Below are 22,133 nucleotides of genomic sequence, written 5' to 3' on the forward strand. Positions count from 1 at the left end.
GTTGTGGGCATCCATAGCCAAACTCAAAGCCTTGTAAGTTGTGGGCATCCTTAGCCAAACTCAAGGCCTTGTAAGTTGTGGGCATCCATAGCCAAACTCAAAACCTTGTATGTTGTGGGCATCCATAGCCAAACTCAAATCCTTGTATGTTGTGGGCATCCATAGCCAAACTCAAAGCCTTGTAAGTTGTGGGCATCCATAGCCAAACTCAAAGCCTTGGAAGTTGTGGGCATCCATAGCCAAACTCAAAGCCTTGTAAGTTGTGGGCATCCATAGCCAAACTCAAATCCTTGTATGTTGTGGGCATCCATAGCCAAACTCAAAGCCTTGTAAGTTGTGGGCATCCATAGCCAAACTCAAAGCCTTGTAAGTTGTGGGCATCCATAGCCAAACTCAAAGCCTTGCCGATTGTGGGCATCCATAGCCTAACTCAAAGCTTTGAATGTTGTGGGCATCCATAGCCATACTCAAAGCCTTGTAAGTTGTGGGCATCCATAGTCAAACCCAAAACCTTGTTGAATTTCTTAGCCAAAGCACAGTCAGTGGAGTTGTCAGGTTTATAAATTCCTTTACCAATCATCCCATCTTGTTGATGTTTTCTCCAGTTGGAGTCTCAAATAATTGTCTAGAGCAGAAAGTGATAATAAAATGCTTCTCTCTCGACCTGCCCATGTAGTTTATGGGCAAACCACTGGTTGTGATAGCCATAATGTCAAACTTTATTTTCCATGTTGTGGTGCCACAGGAGTAATTAACACTTTGTGAGGTTCTTCTCACAAATTACAGCTGATCTCATGGGGGCCAGTAGGTAGGACATTCTATAGTCTGCCTTTAACCATAGGTCTTTTCGATTCAGTAAAAGCTGATAACCGCTTTCATGACTCAAGCTGAAATTTCTTTTAGCCTTTGATTTATGTTGAGCAATCCATGTCTCCATGTTAAGAAGACTGTTGAATCTAGGAACTGTTAAATGGCTTTCCCAGACAGTATCTGCCACTCTGCTCAGTCAGACCCATCGGAAGAAAAATTTAAGATTAGAAGAACACTATGATCCTTGTTTCCTAATGTCTACTAGCCTATACTTTTGTCTTTCAGGGAGATTCTGGAGGACCTCTTGTATGTAAAGTCAATAATGTTTGGTACCAACCTGGTATTGTAAGCTGGGGAGAAGGTTGTGCTTTACCCGACCGCCCCGGGGTCTACACCCTGGTCACCGCCTACCAGTCCTGGATCCAGTCCTACGTATCAGACCTGAGCTTCCATAATGTGACCGATATCCCAGAACCTTCCCAAAAATGTAGAGGGAACATGAACTCATCGTGTTATCTGAAGACACTCCTCGCTATCACAGCCTCATTTTTAGCAGCTCGTCTTTAAGAACAAATCCTAATTTCTTGTATCATTTTCTATTTAAACAATTGACAGTAAAAAGGTAATATAGACTATATAGGTCACAAAAATAACAATAAAACAAAGTAAAAATCACCATTTTATGTCACTTTTGATTGATTGACAGAATAAAGAAGTTGTCACTGTTCTTCCAGGAATCAAGTGATTGTGTGGAACGAAATCAGACATGAGTGTAGACATTGTATCAGCGGGGACCGGTTAACGATTTCTAATCCTCCGTTATATTACTTTATATTTGAATTTTCAAACTGATTATTTGGACCTTACCAAAGAGCCTTTAATTTTAATTTTCATGGTGGAGATTAGTTCAAGGAAATAATCAGTTTTCCACCACAGAGTTCCCCCCAAAATGCTTTATAATCCAATCTCTTTTTAACCCAACTCAAAAATGAGTTAGTGAAAATTTGAGCAGCAGAAAAGGGGATTGAAATGAGTTATTCCGTTTATTAAAAATTGAAATTAAAGCTGCTAATTGGCTAAAATAAGCATTAATTACTAGTGATGAGTGAGCACCACCATGCTTGGGTGTTCAGTACTTGTAACTAGGGGGCTTTACACGCTACGATATCTCTAGCGAGCATACTCGCCCCCGTCGTTTGTGCGTCACGGGCAAATCGCTGCCCGTGGCGCACAATATCGCTAACACCTGTCACACGTACTTACCTTCCTAGCAACATCGCTGTGGGCGGCGAACAACCTCTTCGTTAAGGGGGAGGTTCGTGCGGCGTCACAGCGATGTAACACAGCGGCCGACCAATAGAAGCGGAGGGGCGGAGAACAGCCACATAAACAACACGCCCAACTCGTTTTCGGAGGACGCAGGTAAGCTGTTGTTCGTCGTTCCCGGGGTGTCACACGTAGCGATGTGTGCTGCCTCAGGAACGGCTAACAACCTACATCCACAATGACCAACGAGATTTTGAAAATGAACGACGTTTCAACAATAAGGTGAGTATTTTTGATCGTTAACAGACGCTTGGAGCTGTTACACGCAACAACGTCGCTAACGACGCCGGATGTGCATCACGAATTCCGTAACCCCGACGACATCTCGTTAGGTATGTCGTTGCGTGTAACGGGGCCTTAAGACGTAGAGATGAGTGAACCTTTAGAGGTTTGATGAGGTTTGGAATCACTGATTGGCAGTTTGAGTCTCTGTCCACATACAGTCAGCTATAAGCAGATCACTTCCGGGGGAGGGTGGGCAGGATTTTTCAAACAATTTTTTGGGTGGCACACTACACGTAATCTTGCTATTGTTACCCCCAGTGCAAACCATTCAAACAATGCAAGCGGCTGTCAAAGGGTTGAGCACCGAGCGTAACTGAGGAGAGCATTGCTCGTGCAAGTTAAGTTCACATATAAAGCATCCGAACCCAGAACCAGAAACCCTGTGAGTTTTTGTTGATGTTTGTTTTGAAAACCAAACCTCAGGTTTGCGCATGTCTAAATAGACTCCCAGCGACTAGGGATGATCGAATACCTCAAATATTCGGCTTTGCGAATATCCGACGAATAGGTCGAATATTCAATGCGCAATGTAAGTCTATGGGAAGCCCGAATATTTCCAAATAGTTGTTATTCGGGTTTCCTATAAACTAACATTGCGCATCGAATATTATATTCGCAAATAGTTGAATAGCAATTACCTATTCGGCAAATATTCGCAAAGCCGAATATTGGAGGTATTTGATCATCCCTACCAGCGACCATCAAAACTTATCCCATTAATAGGTAGTAAGGGGCCATTGTTGGACACCGCCTAAGGGCTCTTCCTTCGCTTCAAGACTCAGTTGTAATCAAAGGGAAGACCAAGGATAAGTATATCCATGTCTTGCTTGCGGTTACTTCATTTCCCGGATTCTGAGATATTTTGAAGACTCTAAAGGTTTCTCTGGTCTCCACCTGTGATGCACGAGGAAGGGTTATGATGATTGTGACATTGACATGAATCACTGCCTGGAAACGCTCCGCGGTCCTCACCGTCGCCCTATAGATTTTCCCTATGTCTGGCCATTGTCTTCTCTGTTTCGCAGGTTCCTCAGCAGCAGTGTTTGTCTTTAGATTGGCTTCTTGAAGGCAGAGATAGAAGGATTTTCATGAGTATTTCCTTATACCTGTTTCTTTAGACTGTGATGATTTATGAGTTTTTAACGCTCTGTTACCAAGTGATGGAGTCTCTCTATATAAGGTCCAGAAATGGGACCTTCATAAAGAGAGGACAGAGCAGAAGGTGAAGACTTAGGACACTATGGAGCTCAGGACTCTTGGGGGACTGATATTTCTGCACCTCGGTAAGTTCCTTCTACAGTTTCCATATCTAAATATATTATAATTATGAATTCTGTCAGGTCAGTCGTGGCCGCTGATTTGGGATAAGCAGGTCAATCCTCAGACGACTGCATTTGAGTCGAATTTCCTGAAATTCATGGCTTCATGCAATTCGATTTTTTTTTTTTCACAATTTACAAAAAAAAATGCCCTGCCGCCATTTTCGTGAACCATTTAGGGTCGGCAAGTATTAAAAAAAATAAACATAATAATAATACCTCACCGATCACATCTCCGTCTCACTGACTTGCCTTTGGTCTTATTCTTTCCACCATATCGCAAGACATCTCCAACCTCCTCACTGTAGACCAGGATTTCTGGCCGCGATCAGGCCTTCAAGATTATTGTGAGACATATGACCATAACGTTATGATGCCATGACGGGCACCGTGACCTTACAATGCACAGTGACCTGGCTGGAGGTCCTGGTCTACAAGGAGGAGGACATGGATACGGCACAAGATGGCAGAAAGAGGTCAACCAGTTGGCTGGCAGTGAGGAAAGATGAGAAGATGAGTAATCATTTTTTACATCTTGCATTCATTTTGCCCTACATTTTGGGGAGAGCCCAGAAGATAAGAAGAAACATTCATTTTGTTGAGAAAATTCAAGAATCTGCTCATTAGTTCTGGTACTCATTCTCCAGGATTTCATAGAATCATAGAATGGTAGATTTTTAAGACCTCAAGAGCCATTGGGTCAAAACCTCTGCGATTGCAGGTTTTCCTAAATTATCTCAACTATACAGTGTGTCCACCCGTATCCTGTCCACCACCATTAACGGCGGCAGCTATAGGCACAGAAGTGGTGTCTAGATATAGTAAAGTAGCCATGTGCTACGCAATGAAACCACCTATAGCGCCACCTGGTGAAAAATAACGGAGTTAGCATTTTTATTTTGAAAAGGAACAAGATAGAGAAAAAAAGTGAATTACAAAGTTTTGGGCCTCATCAATTCAATACGAATCGACACCTTGCACACAGAAATGCTATGATTAGAAGGTGTAAAACTCACAAGGCTGCGGACGTGAAGCGATGCCTCATGGAGACCTTCCTACAAGTCATTGGGTTTGGTGGCTGTGTGGAGTGGCCTCCGCTCACCTGACCTGACCCCATTGGACTTCTTTCTGTGAGGTCACATCAAACAGCAGGTGTATGCGACCCCTCCACCAACATTGCAGGACCTACGACCACGTATCACAGATGTGTGCAAACGTGTCACCTACCATATTGCACAGCATGCAGCAAGATACAGTATGCTGTGCAGAGGCCAGATGTGCATTGCAGCAAGATACAGTATGCTGTGCAGAGGCCAGATGTGCATTGCAGCCAGATACAGTATGCTGTGCAGAGGCCAGATGTGCATTGCAGCAAGATACAGTATGCTGTGCAGAGGCCAGATGTGCATTGCAGCCAGATACAGTATGCTGTGCAGAGCCCAGATGTGCATTGCAGCAAGATACAGTATGCTGTGCAGAGGCCAGATGTGCATTGCAGCCAGATACAGTATGCTGTGCAGAGGCCAGATGTGCATTGCAGCCAGATACAGTATGCTGTGCAGAGGCCAGATGTGCATTGCAGCCAGATACAGTATGCTGTGCAGAGGCCAGATGTGCATTGCAGCCAGATACAGTATGCTGTGCAGAGGCCAGATGTGCATTGCAGCAATATACAGTATGCTGTGCAGAGTCCAGATGTGCATTGCAGCCAGATACAGTATGCTGTGCAGAGGCCAGATGTGCATTGCAGCAAGATACAGTATGCTGTGCAGAGTCCAGATGTGCATTGCAGCAAGATACAGTATGCTGTGCAGAGTCCAGATGTGCATTGCAGCAAGATACAGTATGCTGTGCAGAGCCCAGATGTGCATTGCAGCAAGATACAGTATGCTGTGCAGAGGCCAGATGTGCATTGCAGCAAGATACAGTATGCTGTGCAGAGGCCAGATGTGCATTGCAGCAAGATACAGTATGCTGTGCAGAGCCCAGATGTGCATTGCAGCAAGATACAGTATGCTGTGCAGAGTCCAGATGTGCATTGCAGCAAGATACAGTATGCTGTGCAGAGTCCAGATGTGCATTGCAGCCAGATACAGTTTGCTGTGCAGAGGCCAGATGTGCATTGCAGCCAGATACAGTATGCTGTGCAGAGGCCAGATGTGCATTGCAGCAAGATACAGTATGCTGTGCAGAGTCCAGATGTGCATTGCAGCAAGATACAGTATGCTGTGCAGAGTCCAGATGTGCATTGCAGCAAGATACAGTATGCTGTGCAGAGTCCAGATGTGCATTGCAGCAAGATACAGTATGCTGTGCAGAGCCCAGATGTGCATTGCAGCAAGATACAGTATGCTGTGCAGAGTCCAGATGTGCATTGCAGCAAGATACAGTATGCTGTGCAGAGGCCAGATGTGCATTGCAGCAAGATACAGTATGCTGTGCAGAGCCCAGATGTGCATTGCAGCAAGATACAGTATGCTGTGCAGAGTCCAGATGTGCATTGCAGCAAGATACAGTATGCTGTGCAGAGTCCAGATGTGCATTGCAGCCAGATACAGTTTGCTGTGCAGAGGCCAGATGTGCATTGCAGCCAGATACAGTATGCTGTGCAGAGGCCAGATGTGCATTGCAGCAAGATACAGTATGCTGTGCAGAGTCCAGATGTGCATTGCAGCAAGATACAGTATGCTGTGCAGAGTCCAGATGTGCATTGCAGCAAGATACAGTATGCTGTGCAGAGTCCAGATGTGCATTGCAGCAAGATACAGTATGCTGTGCAGAGGCCAGATGTGCATTGCAGCAAGATACAGTATGCTGTGCAGAGTCCAGATGTGCATTGCAGCAAGATACAGTATGCTGTGCAGAGGCCAGATGTGCATTGCAGCAAGATACAGTATGCTGTGCAGAGTCCAGATGTGCATTGCAGCAAGATACAGTATGCTGTGCAGAGTCCAGATGTGCATTGCAGCAAGATACAGTATGCTGTGCAGAGTCCAGATGTGCATTGCAGCAAGATACAGTATGCTGTGCAGAGGCCAGATGTGCATTGCAGCAGGATACAGTATGCTGTGCAGAGGCCAGATGTGCACTGCAGCCAGATACAGTATGCTGTGTAGAGGCCAGATGTGCATTGCAGCAAGATACAGTATGCTGTGCAGAGGCCAGATGTGCATTGCAGCAAGATACAGTATGCTGTGCAGAGCCCAGATGTGCATTGCAGCAAGATACAGTATGCTGTGCAGAGTCCAGATGTGCATTGCAGCCAGATACAGTATGCTGTGCAGAGCCCAGATGTGCATTGCAGCCAGATACAGTATGCTGTGCAGAGTCCAGATGTGCATTGCAGCAAGATACAGTATGCTGTGCAGAGGCCAGATGTGCATTGCAGCCAGATACAGTATGCTGTGCAGAGGCCAGATGTGCATTGCAGCAAGATACAGTATGCTGTGCAGAGGCCAGATGTGCATTACAGCAAGATACAGTATGCTGTGTAGAGTCCAGATGTGCATTGCAGCAAGATACAGTATGCTGTGCAAAGCCCAGATGTGCATTACAGCAAGATACAGTATGCTATGCAGAGGCCAGATGTACATTGCAGCCGGATACAGTATGCTGTGCAGAGTCCAGATGTGCATTGCAGCAAGATACAGTATGCTGTGCAGAGGCCAGATGTGCATTGCAGCAAGATACAGTATGCTGTGCAGAGTCCAGATGTGCATTACAGCAAGATACAGTATGCTGTGCAGAGTCCAGATGTGCATTGCAGCAAGATACAGTATGCTGTGCAGAGGCCAGATGTGCATTGCAGCAGGATACAGTATGCTGTGCAGAGGCCAGATGTGCACTGCAGCCAGATACAGTATGCTGTGTAGAGGCCAGATGTGCATTGCAGCAAGATACAGTATGCTGTGCAGAGCCCAGATGTGCATTTCAGCAAGATACAGTATGCTGTGCAGAGGCCAGATGTGCATTGCAGCAAGATACAGTATGCTGTGCAGAGTCCAGATGTGCATTGCAGCCAGATACAGTATGCTGTGTAGAGGCCAGATGTGCATTGCAGCAAGATACAGTATGCTGTGCAGAGTCCAGATGTGCATTGCAGCCAGATACAGTATGCTGTGTAGAGGCCAGATGTGCATTTCAGCAAGATACAGTATGCTGTGCAGAGGCCAGATGTGCATTGCAGCCAGATACAGTATGCTGTGCAGAGTGCAGATGTGCATTGCAGCCAGATACAGTATGCTGTGCAGAGGCCAGATGTGCATTGCAGCCAGATACAGTATGCTGTGCAGAGGCCAGATGTGCATTGCAGCCAGATACAGTATGCTGTGCAGAGGCCAGATGTGCATTGCAGCAAGATACAGTATGCTGTGCAGAGGCCAGATCTGCATTACAGCAAGATACAGTATGCTGTGTAGAGTCCAGATGTGCATTGCAGCAAGATACAGTATGCTGTGCAGAGCCCAGATGTGCATTACAGCAAGATACAGTATGCTATGCAGAGGCCAGATGTACATTGCAGCCGGATACAGTATGCTGTGCAGAGTCCAGATGTGCATTGCAGCAAGATACAGTATGCTGTGCAGAGGCCAGATGTGCATTGCAGCAAGATACAGTATGCTGTGCAGAGTCCAGATGTGCATTACAGCAAGATACAGTATGCTGTGCAGAGGCCAGATGTGCATTGCAGCAAGATACAGTATGCTGTGCAGAGTGCAGATGTGCATTGCAGCAAGATACAGTATGCTGTGCAGAGGCCAGATGTGCATTGCAGCAGGATACAGTATGCTGTGCAGAGGCCAGATGTGCATTGCAGCAGGATACAGTATGCTGTGCAGAGTCCAGATGTGCATTGCAGCAGGATACAGTATGCTGTGCAGAGTCCAGATGTGCATTGCAGCAAGATACAGTATGCTGTGCAGAGGCCAGATGTGCATTGCAGCAGGATACAGTATGCTGTGCAGAGGCCAGATGTGCACTGCAGCCAGATACAGTATGCTGTGTAGAGGCCAGATGTGCATTGCAGCAAGATACAGTATGCTGTGCAGAGCCCAGATGTGCATTTCAGCAAGATACAGTATGCTGTGCAGAGGCCAGATGTGCATTGCAGCAAGATACAGTATGCTGTGCAGAGTCCAGATGTGCATTGCAGCCAGATACAGTATGCTGTGTAGAGGCCAGATGTGCATTGCAGCAAGATACAGTATGCTGCTGTGCAGAGTCCAGATGTGCACTGCAGCCAGATACAGTATGCTGTGTAGAGGCCAGATGTGCATTGCAGCAAGATACAGTATGCTGTGCAGAGTCCAGATGTGCATTGCAGCCAGATACAGTATGCTGTGCAGAGCCCAGATGTGCATTGCAGCAAGATACAGTATGCTGTGCAGAGTCCAGATGTGCATTGCAGCCAGATACAGTATGCTGTGCAGAGGCCAGATGTGCATTGCAGCAAGATACAGTATGCTGTGCAGAGCCCAGATGTGCATTGCAGCAAGATACAGTATGCTGTGCAGAGGCCAGATGTGCATTGCAGCCAGATACAGTATGCTGTGCAGAGGCCAGATGTGCATTGCAGCCAGATACAGTATGCTGTGCAGAGGCCAGATGTGCATTGCAGCCATATACAGTATGCTGTGCAGAGTCCAGATGTGCATTGCAGCAAGATACAGTATGCTGTGCAGAGTCCAGATGTGCATTGCAGCTGACGGGGGCCACTGTGAGCATCAAAGTTACATGAGCACCATATGCGTGACCAACATTCAATGTTTTGGGGGAGGGTCATGGGTTTCATATCATAGCATTTCTGTATGCAAGGTGTCGATTCGTATTGAATTGATGATGCCCTACAATTTTTTAATTCACTTTTTTTCTCTATCTCGTTACGTTTTCGAGATAAAAATGCTAACTCTGTTGTTTTCCACCAGGTGGCGCTATAGGTGGTTTCATTGCGTAGCGCATGGTTACTTTACTATACCTAGACACCACTTCTATGCCTATAGCTGCTGCCGTTCTCAAGTTAATGGCGGTGGACAGGATATGGGTGGACACACTGTATATAGGTGCGGTGTATACAGGATATGGGTGGACACACTGTATATAGGTGCGGTGTATACAGGATATGGGTGGACACACTGTTTATAGGTGCGGTGTATACAGGATATGGGTGGACACACTGTATATAGGTGTGGTGTATACAGGATATGGGTGGACACACTGTATGTTTATCCAGCTTCCGCTTGAAGATTTCCGTTGATGGAGAGCTCACTACCTCCCATGGTGGCCTGCTCCACTCTCTGGCTGCCTCACTGCCTCTCGCGGTCACCTGTTCCACTCTCTGACTGCCTCACTGCCTCTCGCGGTCACCTGTTCCACTCTCTGACTGCCTCACTGCCTCTCGCGGTCACCTGTTCCACTCTCTGACTGCTCTCAGAATGTGATTTGTCCATATTAGGTTCTTCAGGCTTCATGCTTATGATCAGGACCATCTATTGTCCTAATGTTCTCTTCCCTTGGCCTCTTCTGACTATAATCTTCTCCGGTCATTTGGGTTATCGTGTAATGAGAGTAATTAACTCCTAAGTCCAAGCATTTTTCAAGAAGAGGTTTGGATAAATTTCACCAAGGATTTTCATCTACAGTTGCCACCTTGGGCTTTTCAGTTCATTGTCTACATCTCCGTGGCCTTACCCATTGACCCGTTCTTCAAAGAGTGATAGAATTCAGAGCGTATAGAATACTGCTCCTTCAGACTTGTCCTTGGATGAGCTGGACATTTTTTGCCTATTTTATTTGCCTATTTCGGCACATTTTGTAAAAAACAATTGAAGAAATCTGGGGGTTTTTTTGTCATGCTCTTGAGGACTGTAAAAGCCAAAAATGTAACTTTACAGAGAAAGTATAAAATTATAATCCCTCCCCAAGGTCCGTTTTTTTTAGGTTTGATTTTTCCTACCCTTCTTCTTAGACCCGTCATCTCTATTTTCCATGGACTCAGCTTACAAGGGTTCATGATCTGAGGGATGAATTGTCATTTTGAATAATACAATCAGAAAAAACAGCAAAGAAAAAAATGGAGTGAAATGGTTAAAAAATGCAATTCTGTCGTCGTATTTTGGGGTTTGTTTTATGGCGTTCATCGTATGGTAAAAAAATACCCAAAAGCAATATGATGGTGGCTACACCGAGCGGCTAGAAAAATGCAGAACTTTTTTAAAAAAAAAAAAATTCTTCTATCTCACTATTTTCCGGAACCCATAAACATTTTTCAATTTTGTCAAGATTTTTTTTAAAAAATCCAAAATGTTATATGAGGAGTGGGGCCGCGGCTTCTGCTCACGTGCGCTTTTATACATTTGGGGTCCATACAATGTTTTGATCACTTTTTATTGAATGTTTTGGGGGGAGGAAGGGACGGCAGCAACTGAAAAACAGCAATTCTGTCATTTTGCTCTTTCTTCTTTTTACAGCATTTACTATTAGGGATAATTAATGTTCTATGTTACTACAGTCATGGCCAAAAGTTTTGAGAATGACCCCACAATGCTATTTTCCCATGATCTGTTCCCTCTGGTGTTTATTTGTGTTTGTCTGATGTTTCCATCACATACAGAAATATAATTGCAATCATATTATGAGACCAGAAGGATCTATTGACAGTTAGAATGAGTTACTGCAGCAAGTGAATATTTGCAGTGTTGCCCCTTCTTCTTCAGGACCTCTGCAATTCTCCCTGGCAGCTGTCAATCATCTTCTGGAGCAAATCCTGACTGATCGCGGTCCATTCTTGCATAAGCAATGCTTGCATTTTGCCAGAATTTGTTGGTTTTTGTTTGTCCACCCGTCTCTTGATGATTGCCCACAAGTTCTCAATGGGATTAAGATCTGGGGAGTTTCCAGGCCATGGACCCAAAATCTCTATGTTTTGTTCCATAAGCCATTTAGTGATCACCTTTGCTTTATGGCAAGGTGCTCCATCATGCTGGAAAAGGCATTGTTGGGCGCCTGCTCTTGGACAGTTGGGAGAAGTTGCTCTTGGAGGACATTCTGGTACATTCTTTATTCATGGCTGTGTTATTAGGCCAGACTGTGAGTGGTGCGATTCCCTTGGCTGAGGAACAACCCCACACATGAATGGTTTCCGGATGCTTAACAGTTGGCATGAGACAAGACTGGTGCTAGCGCTCACCTCTTCTCCTAATAAGCTGTTTCCAGATGTCCCAAACAATCGAAAAGGGGATTCATCTGAGAAATGCCTTTCCCCCAGTCCTCAGCAGTCCACTCCCTGTACCTTTTGCAGAATATCAGTCGGTCCCTGATGTTTTTTCTGGAGAGAAGTGGCTTCTTTGCTGCCCTCCTTGAAACCAGGCCTTGCTCCAGCAGTCTCCGCCTCACAGTGCGTGCAGAAGCACTCACACCAGCCTGCTGCCATTGCTGCGCTAGCTCGCCACTGCTGGTAGTCCCATCCCGCAGCTGAAACAGTTTTAAGATACGGTACTGGCGTTTGCTGGTCCTTCTTGGGCGCCCTGGAGCCTTTTTGGCAACAATGGAAGCTCTCTCCTTGAAGTTCTTGATGATCCGATAGATTGTTGACTGAGGTGCAATCTTTGTAGCTGCGATACTCTTCCCTGTTAGGCCATTTTTGTGCAGAGCAATGATGGCTGCACGTGTTTCTTTAGAGATAACCATGGTGAACTGAAGAGAAACAATGATACCAAGCACCAGCCTCCTTTTAAAGTGTCCAGTGGTGGCATTATTAATCATGACTGATTGATCGCCAGCCCTGTCCTCATCAACACCCACACCTGTGTTACTGGAACAATCACTAAAACAATGTTAGCTGCTCCTTTTAAGGCAGGAACGCAATGCTGTTGAAATGTGTTTTGGGGGTTAAAGTTCATTTTCTTAGCCAATATTGACTGTGCAAGTAATTGCTGTTAAGCTGATCACTCTTTATGACATTCTGGAGTATATGCAAATTGCCATTAGAAAACTTAAGCAGCAGACTTTGTAAAAATTAATATTTGTAGCATTCTCAAAACTTTTGGCCATGACTGTACATTGAACTTTTATGAAGGCGTCAATAACAAATATTTATTTTTTCTGTATTTTTATTTCTTTATTTTTGAACTGGGAAAAGGGGTGTGAATCAAACCTTTATGGGGTTTTTAAAACTTTGTAAAACATGTTTCCCTTTTTTGTTAGTTTTTTAAGAAATGTGAACCGATTTTTGATGACTTCTAAAATATACAGCAATACTTAGATAAAACGATATATAGTGTCAATGAAAGTTTCCTGTGATTGCTCCGACGGCTGCTGTTCAAGGCAGAGGACGGCTGTGTAACACAGTTTGCACCCTGCACAGACTTTTGGACTTTTAAGAGTGGGAAAGAGTGAGAATGGGAGAGAGGGAGAGAGAGAGAGGGGTAGGGTGGGAGAGAGGCAGAGAAGGAGAGAGAGAGGGAGAGAGGAAGAGAGAGAGAGAGGGGTAGAGAGGGAAAGGGGGAAGGGGGAGAGTGGGAGAGAGGGAAGAGAGAAAGAGATAGAGAGGTAGGGTGGGAGAGAGGAAGAGAAGGAGAGAGGGAGAGAGGATGAGAGAAAGAGAGAGAGAGAGGGGGAGAGGGAAAGAGAGAGTGGGAGAGAGAGAGAGAGAGACGTAGGGAGAGAGAGAGACGTAGGGTGGGAGAGAGGGAGAGAAGGAGAGAGGGAGAGAGAGAGGGAGAGAAGGAGAGAAGGAGAGAGGAAGAGAGAGGTAGGGTGGGAGAGAGGGAGAGAAGGAGAGAGGGAGAGAGAGAGAGGGAAAGAGAGAGGGAGATAGAGAGGTAGGGTCGGAGAGAGGGAGAGAAGGAGAGAGTTAGAGAGGAAGAGAGAGGGAAAGAGGAAGAGTGAGAGAGAGAGAGAGGTAGGGTGGGAGAGAGGGAGAGAAGGAGAGAGGGAGAGAGGTAGAGAGGGAAAGAGGGAGAGAGGGAGAGAGAGGGAAAGAGGGAGAGAGGGAGAGAGAGAGAGAGAGAGAGGGAGAGAGGGAGAGTGGGAAAGAGGTAGAGTGGGAGAGTTGGAGAGAGACAGAGAGGAAGAGTGGGAGAGAGAGACAGAGATAGAGGGAGAGAGGGAGAGAGGAAGAGGTGGAGAAAGACAGAGAGGGAGAGAGGGGGAGAGAGGAAGAGGTGGAGAAAGACAGAGAGGGAGAGAGGGAGAGGTGGAGAGAGGGAGAGTGGGAGAGAGGAAAATAGACAGAGAGAGAGGGGAAAGAGAGAGTGTGGGAGAGAGGGAGAGTTGAAGAGAGAGACCCTGACAAAAGCCCAAATAAAAGAGATCTCAGAGAGCTGCAATATGCAATACATAGAGGACTGGAAGAGTGAATTAGAGAACTCCCAGAAACTCACCATCTACCGGTCACTGCGGAGGGACTACACTCTGGCCCCATATCTGCAAAGGTTACGCCACCCCAAAGACAGGCAGACCCTGAGCCTGTACAGACTGAGTGCCCACACCCTAGAGGTGGAAACAGGGCGGCACCGACAGACATACAAGCCGCGGGAGGACAGACTGTGCCAGCACTGCCAGCAGGGGGCTCTGGAGGACGAGGCGCATTTCCTGCTGCACTGTAACAAATACTCAGCAGTGAGGGGCTCCCACTTCCAGAAATTTACCACCCATAGCCCGGGCTTTCCATGCATGGACGAGGACATGAAACTCCGCTTCCTACTGGGGGAAGAGGAATCAATGGTGGAGATCGCCGCCCAATATGTCACCACATGTCATAAACTGAGGGAAACATAAGGCCCCTAAATGGACTTTCAGAGCCCAAATTGTGCCCCCAACTCCCCATAACCCTGATCCCCTCCCACCACACTTTCTGTATTTCTCTTGCTTTGGCAATACTAATTGTATTTTGGTCCTGCCAATAAAGCATATTTGAATTTGAATTTTACAGAGAGCAACAGTATATGGAATAAACTTTTACTGCCTTGACACTGACTTATGACTCTTTCCTTCCAGCTGTTCTCAGCCCTGCAGTTGGCGGCTCGGTCTGTGGCTCCCCGCAGATCGCCGGCCGCATGGTTGGTGGCACAGACGCCATAGCAGGAGAATGGCCGTGGAAAGTCAGTCTGCTTCACAAACTACTGGGCAACATTTACCATCTATGTGGGGGCTCCCTGATCTCCCCCCAGTGGGTGCTGACCGCAGCCCACTGCTTCAATGAGTAAGTGTTGGGTTCTTTTCTCTCCGTCGACCTGTGTTCTGCTGGATGATTTATGTCTTTATGTTGTTTTTTTTTTCATTTATTATTCAAAAATATGAATACATTTAAAATCTCAAGACCTCGGCCCACAACCACCCCTACCCCCCCGTGTGACCTCTTCATGATGGGCCTAGTGAGAGCTGCCATGTATTATCACTAGTGATGGGCGACCAATGAAATGCTCGGGTGCTTGTTACTGGAGTCCAGTAATTTCTAATGCTCGGGTGCTCGTCTCCAGTAACGAGCATGTGACGCCCTGGCAAAACCAGGGTGTCACAGACCTGCAGAAATCCAGCAAAGAGCAGGTCAATCTCCTCCTTGGTAACCTGATCCCACACCAGTGCAGCAGGACAGACACCCCCCCCCAGTGTAAGAGCTAAACAGAGCAGCAGGGGAGGGGCTGGAGCAGAGTGTGTGGGGAGAGGGAGAGGAGAGGAGCCCGGAGTTGTAGCTCCCGGGCTGCTACAGAAGCGTGCTCCAAAAGGGTCGGGACAGGCTGTTAGTGAGGAAGGGACTTGAGGTGACCGGGGCAGGGAAGTGGCCCGCTGGTATCGAAAGAGATCCTGTATCACTGCAGGGGAGTGGACTCCCCGTTCCCGGCTGAGGAGGAAAGAAAGAGAAAGAGTGGAGAAAGAGGCACCTGACTGCAGGGAAAGAACAGGGGTCTGCTGCACCGTGTGTGGGACTTAAACACCCTCCGTACCGAAGGCTGCGGACTCCAGCAATTTCTGGTTAATTCCTGACTCTGTGTGAATTTCCTTGCAAAGCGAACTGTGAGTAACAACATCCCCCGGTCCAACCGGGCGCACAGCTCTCAGACGGTCTCCATCTCCTCCCTGCACCACCTCACCGGGGTCCCGAGACACCAACACTCTACCCGTGTAGGGAAATCATCACCTTGCTGCCCACCACCATCCCCGGGATCCATTAACTGGCAGCGGCGGTGCTCCGTTACCTCACCGCACACCACGGGTGGCGTCACGGACAATCTCCCTTACCTAATCCCCTTCTTACTGTGGAGCCTGGGATCACAGACCGGGTCACGCCACCATGATACCCACAGAAGTGACCCCGTGGCCCGGATCTGAGTACCCCTTATTCCAGGGCGACACAAGCATAATGGTAGTCATTGCGAAACTCCAGCATTTTTCCATCAGACCCCCAGGAGGACAAAATATTAGGAAACATTTTCTCCTGTATAATGAAATGTTTCTAAAAACAGGGAAAAAAATGGCCTCCTCCACCCCTTTGGCTGTATTCACACTCAGACGTCCTTAAAAAATGCAGCAGTTTTCCATTTAACCCAGGAAAAATAAACAATCATCTACATTAGATTTGTGAAATCTCATAGGTTTTGCTGGGACTGTAAAGTCAACTTTTAATTTGCATCAAGCTTAATAGCCGAGCCATCGCTCACCATAATTCACCTATGACCACAGTAGATGACATAGAAGAGGGGGAAATAAAACTACACCCACCGGGAGTCACCGGTAATGTGATTGTAACATTTTACTACCTGATCTGGGCACGTGGTGTGTGGGATACATTACTTTAAAATATATACATTTTTATTGAATCCCTGTCTACAGCCTGTGATACACGATCCCTACTGCATAAGCTCAACTTATACTAAATGCAGCTAAGAGCAGTATTATTAGAGAATAGAATAGATTTTTTTAGGTAGCAGCACGGTCTGTAAGGTAGAATTCCTGCCTACAAGCCTTCAATACATGATCTCTACTCCAGAAGCTTGCCCTACCCTAAATGGAGCTAAGAGCGATATTAGAGAATGGCTGAAAGATTTTAGGCAACAGCAACATGGTGTGTAAGGCTAGAATCCCTGCCTACAGGCCTGTAATACACAATCCCTTCTCTAGCAGCTTGCCACACACTAAATGCAGAGAAGAGTGGTATTATTAGAGAATAGAATACATTTTTTTAGTTAGCAGTAGCACGCTGTGTAAGGCTATAATCTCTGCCTACAAGTCTGTAATACACTATCCCTACTCCAGAAGCTTGCCATACACTAAATGCAGCTAAGAGCGGTATTATTAGGGAATAGAATAGATTTTTTTTAGCTAGCAGTAGCACGGTGTATAAAGCGGGCTTTACACTCTTTGATATTTCTAGCAATTGCTAGCGCTATCGTACGCAAAAGCACCCGCCCCCGTCATGCATGCGATATCGTGTGATCGCTGCCGCAACGAACATTATCGCTATGGCAGCGTCACACGCACTTACCTGGTCGGTGTCGTCTCTGTGACTCTCGAACAATCCCTCCCTCAAGGGGGAGGGACGTTCGGCATCACAGCGACGTCACCACAACGTCACTAAGCGTCCAGCCAATCAAAGCGGAGGGGCGGAGATGAGCGGGACGTAACAACCCGCCCACCTCCATCCTTCCGCATTGCGGCCGGCTGCAGGTAAGGAGACGTTCCTCGCTCCTGCGGTGTCACACACAGCGATGTCTGCTGCCGCAGGAGCGACGAACAACATCGATAATCAACCATTACCGATTTTTGGTTTTGGGACGACCTCTCCATGGTGAACGATTTTCACCATTTTTGAGGTCGCTTAAGGTCGCTGGAAAGTGTCGCATGCTGCGATATTATTAATGACGCCGGATGTGCGTCACTAACAACGTGATCCCGACGATAACACATTAACGATATCGTAGCGTGTAAAGCCCGCTTACCACAAATCTACCACAGATCTACCACAGATCTACCACAGATCTACCACAGATTTATTTGTGTGTGTGACAGGGCCTTAAGGCTACAATCCCTGCCAATGAGTCTGTAATACACTATCCCTACTCCAGAAGCTTGCTCTACACTAAATGCAGAATAAGAGCGGTATTATTAGAGAATAAAATAGTTTTCAATTATTCTTGAAAAGGACTGTTGGTTACTGTTGCATCAGCAGGTACTGTGACTCTATAACATAGTGTCCTTGTCCAGTAGAATCTTTCCCTAGTCCCTACTCTGTTTCTGGGTACATTGCGGCAAACATGGCTTATCTGAGTAATATATAGACCCTAAGGGGTACTTTACACACTATGACATCGCAAGCCGATGCTGCAATGCCGAGCGCGATAGTCCCCGCCCCCGTCGCAGCTGCGATATCTTGTGATAACTGCCGTAGTGAACATTATCGCTACGGCAGCTTCACATGCACTCACCTGCCCTGCGTCGTCGCTCTGGCCGGCGAACCGCCTCCTTCCTAAGGGGGTGGGTCGTGCGGCATCATAGCGACGTCACACGGCAGGCGGCCAATAGAAGCGGAGGGGGCGGAGATGAGCGGGACGTAAACAACCCTCCCACCTCCTTCCTTCCGCATTGCCGGCAGGACGCATGTAAGGAGATGTTCCTCGCTCCTGCGGCTTCACACACATCGATGTGTGCTGCCGCAGGAACGAGGAACAACATCGTAACATCGGTCATTGTGAAATGGAAATGACCGACGCTACACAGATCGCCAATTTACGACGCTTTTGCGATCGTAAATCGACGCATCTAGGCTTTACACGTTGCGACATCGTTACTGGCGCCGGATGTGAGTCACTTTCGATTTGACCCCGACGATATCGCAGCTGCGATGTTGCAACGTGCAAAGTGCCCCTAAGACGCTTTGCAGCTGATCAATCACAGTAATGCCAATAGCCAACATGGCTACCGCATTACCATGACTGACAGGCAATCCCTGCATATTTAGTGGCTGATAAAAAGCCGAGAAATATCCGGGACAGAGACCGGATCATGGCATCTGAGCAACAGAATTCTTGACAGAGGATCAAGTGTTTCAAGCACCCGTATGCTCGAACGAGTACCGAGCAGTGCCAAACACACTCACCCAGCACTACTTATTACCTGTCCATTATTGTGTCATACCAGCAAAACAGTCACAGAGATGCACATATGAAAATTGTGATTTTTTTTTTTTGTGGCGCCTTTTTATCCTCCAATCATGTTCTCTCTTCCACAGTGATATTTACCTTGCAAACTATCTGGTTCGACTGGGTGCCTGCAATCTGGAACTCGCTGAACCTAATGACGTTGATACTGCTGTGTCAAGAGCTATAATTTATCCCGGGTACTCAACTACAACGTCTGTAGGAGACATCGCTCTAGTGAAGCTCTCCAGTCCGGTCAACTACACCAACTACATCCAGCCCATCTGTCTGCCCTCCGCCTCCGTCACCTTCCCCTGTGGCATGGACTGCTGGGTCACCGGCTGGGGAGACACTGCATCGGGAGGTGAGGATGGACAGAATGTGTATGACGGGGGTGATTGGAATAATGATAATGATGGGGATCAAATGTATGATAGAGATGATGTGAATGTGACGCCCTGGCCTATCAGGGCAGGGGCCACGGCAGGGGCCAAGGCACGATGGGGTACGCGGACCCTAGGCTGGGAAGTAGCTTCATGCAGCCCAGTAATTCACCCGACGAGGACGGAATCTTCATGAACCGCTTTCCACCCGCTCCAAAATCGGGGTACTAGCGCAACGAGAGGGACAGGCGTTCCTAAAAACCGTCCAAAAAATCCCAAGCGTGAATCCTGAAAGCAAGCTCACCCTGCTAGCCATGCAGGTGAGCGGGACCCGAGTAGTCTTAGGCGAAAGGGATCCACCAAGTGTAAACACAGTGCCAAGGAACAAAGCTTCAGACCATCCAGCAATGCCAAAAGGGCATGGACCCAACGTATTCGGACTAAGGCTGCAGGACGTTCAAGACTTTGGTTTACCTGGTGTCAGTGTCGGCATCTCTGGACTGTGTGAGTACATTGTGCCCCTTTGCTCCCAACTGGTCCCCAGTCTGCCAGCACCGAGCCTCGGGACACCTTCCCCTGCCCACGGAGGGGTTAACATCAATAGCTGCCATTCCATCGCCCCCGGGCGCTCCCCTCTCCCCTAAACGCAGCAGCGGTGGTATCCCAATTTTTACTACGAACCGTGGGTGGCATCACGTACATTGTCTAATCCACCCTTTCTCCCCCCTTTTTATTTTCGAGACGCCGCGTGACCCCACCTCGGGTCTGGAGACCGCTCGAGCCACTGCGGATCTGGATCCGAGCAGCCCGTCGGCTGTCGCGGGGGTGGCACATGAACAATGATGATCACAAGAATGATAAAACCCAGGGATGGTCCTGAGTCATGTCCTCAGTTAGGGAGAAGAAAGAATTCCATTGACTCAGATGTTAATGGTGGCTCCACTTATGACTGGGACTAAACATGGGCAGAGCCTTCACTTCCATCCTACAGGATCACACAAGGTATAAAGAGTTGGGAAGATAAATCATGAATTAACCCGACTTCTTATCTTCTCAGTGAGTCTGACGTCCCCATTGACCCTTCAGAAGGTGATGGTTCCACTGATGGACTACCAGACGTGTGATAAGATGTATCATGTGAACTCAGGGTTCAGCAGTTTTGTTACCATAGTCTATGACACCATGATATGTGCTGGATATTCACAAGGAGGGAAAGACTCCTGCCAGGTGAGGAACCTATATATATACAGATGCATGCACTCAGTCAATGTGCTAGTGTACCCATGCGATTTTCCACTTTTACTTTGAAGACGTTGTCCAGGCTTGAGGTGTAATTCTGCAGACTTGTGAATCCTCACAGCACGCACACTGCACGCTAAAGGCATTCTCCGATGTCGAAGAATTTATGTAATTCGAGCCACATTCCAACTAGAGCATCCAGCCTTGCTGTATTCACTGCGCACGTCTAGTCGGCATGTGACCGCATGTATGCAATATGCAAAATGCACACTTGATATCACACACCCGCCAGCTCCCAGCGTCAGTACCGGAGAATTGTCTGCACACTGTGAGAATTCACGAGTCTGCAGAAAGCATGGACAATCCCTTTATGGGTCAAGTGGAAAAAAAAGTTGGGGCACTCCCCAATCAGTGTGCGGGAGAGACAGTACCCATCCACTATGCCAGCCATGGAGCTGAATGTGGACCCAGTGAATGACTGGTCCTAGAATGGTGGAGTTCACCTGATTCTAGACTTAAAGATGAGTTAATCTCTTTAAGCATCTAAAATTTAAGTTATCAAGATACATTGAAAAGGGGATTATTGTGTTTATAAAAAACATTTTGAGGCATCTTATGAAGTGCAATGACTTTTGGGTTTGAGGAGAGCGTCTCTCTGGAAGACCCCACCTGTCCACGTATTGTATGGATGACCCTTCAATAGTCACAATGTAAATTCTCTCTTTCCAAGAACTGGAACTCTGGGGAACTAGATATTTCTGGAACTTTGATATTGGTGGAATTCCATTGAATGTAACTGAATTATTACACCCGGCCGAGCTGCCATCACCAGTGGGGGAGTTGGTGGTCATATCTCCAATGATGTGATAACAATGGCTTCTTCTGCCTTTGGCATTATAAAAAGTGGAGAATCCCTTCATTCTAATGTATAACTTTTACCTGTTTGCCACATTTTGTAGTTTTGGCCCTACTTCTGCTCAGCATGTACATGTTTTCTTTCAGGGAGACTCCGGGGGACCTCTCATGTGTAAGGTCAACGGTGTCTGGTACCAGGCTGGCATTGTGAGCTTTGGAGTTGGATGCGCTCTACCCGACCGCCCCGGGGTCTACACTCTGGTCACCTCCTACCAGTCCTGGATCCAGTCCTACGTATCAGACCTGAGCTTCCAAGATGTGACAAATATCCCACAACCGTCTGAAAAATGCAGAGGGAACGTGAACGCGTTGAGTCATCTGCTGACCCTCCTCGTTATCACAGCCTCACTAGCTGCTCCACTTTGAGAACAAATCATTTCTATCCAATATTTTTCAAACATTTTTAAAATCTAAAACTGTAAAGATTTTTGTAATAACAAAAAAAATAGTTTTTATTTAAATTTTGAAAGAAACAATAAAGAAATGTTAATATTGAAGGAATTGGGTCCTGAGTGTTGACGTTGTGTGAGCGGGGGATGAGCTGGAAACGGATGGACGTAGAGGGATTTCCACTCTGTTCACGCTTTGTTTTAATACTTTTGATATGAAACATCGGAATGAGATAGATCTCGTCAGACAGTGATTAGGAGATCTGCTAGGACCCGGCTTAAAAATAGATAATGGAAATCTCTGAGCAGCCAGGAGTGTAAAGGGATTGCTCACCC

At 46.9% G+C, this 22,133-nt stretch overlaps 1 pseudogene; it reads left to right on the forward strand.

The window, feature by feature from the left end:
* Positions 1-21,774, forward strand: part of LOC142246799 (transmembrane protease serine 9-like) — a 37,167-nt pseudogene extending 15,393 nt beyond the window's left edge.
* Positions 21,775-22,133: the final 359 nt, after the last annotated feature.

Source organism: Anomaloglossus baeobatrachus, chromosome 7 (assembly GCF_048569485.1).
Source record: "Anomaloglossus baeobatrachus isolate aAnoBae1 chromosome 7, aAnoBae1.hap1, whole genome shotgun sequence".
NCBI lineage: Eukaryota > Metazoa > Chordata > Amphibia > Anura > Aromobatidae > Anomaloglossus > Anomaloglossus baeobatrachus.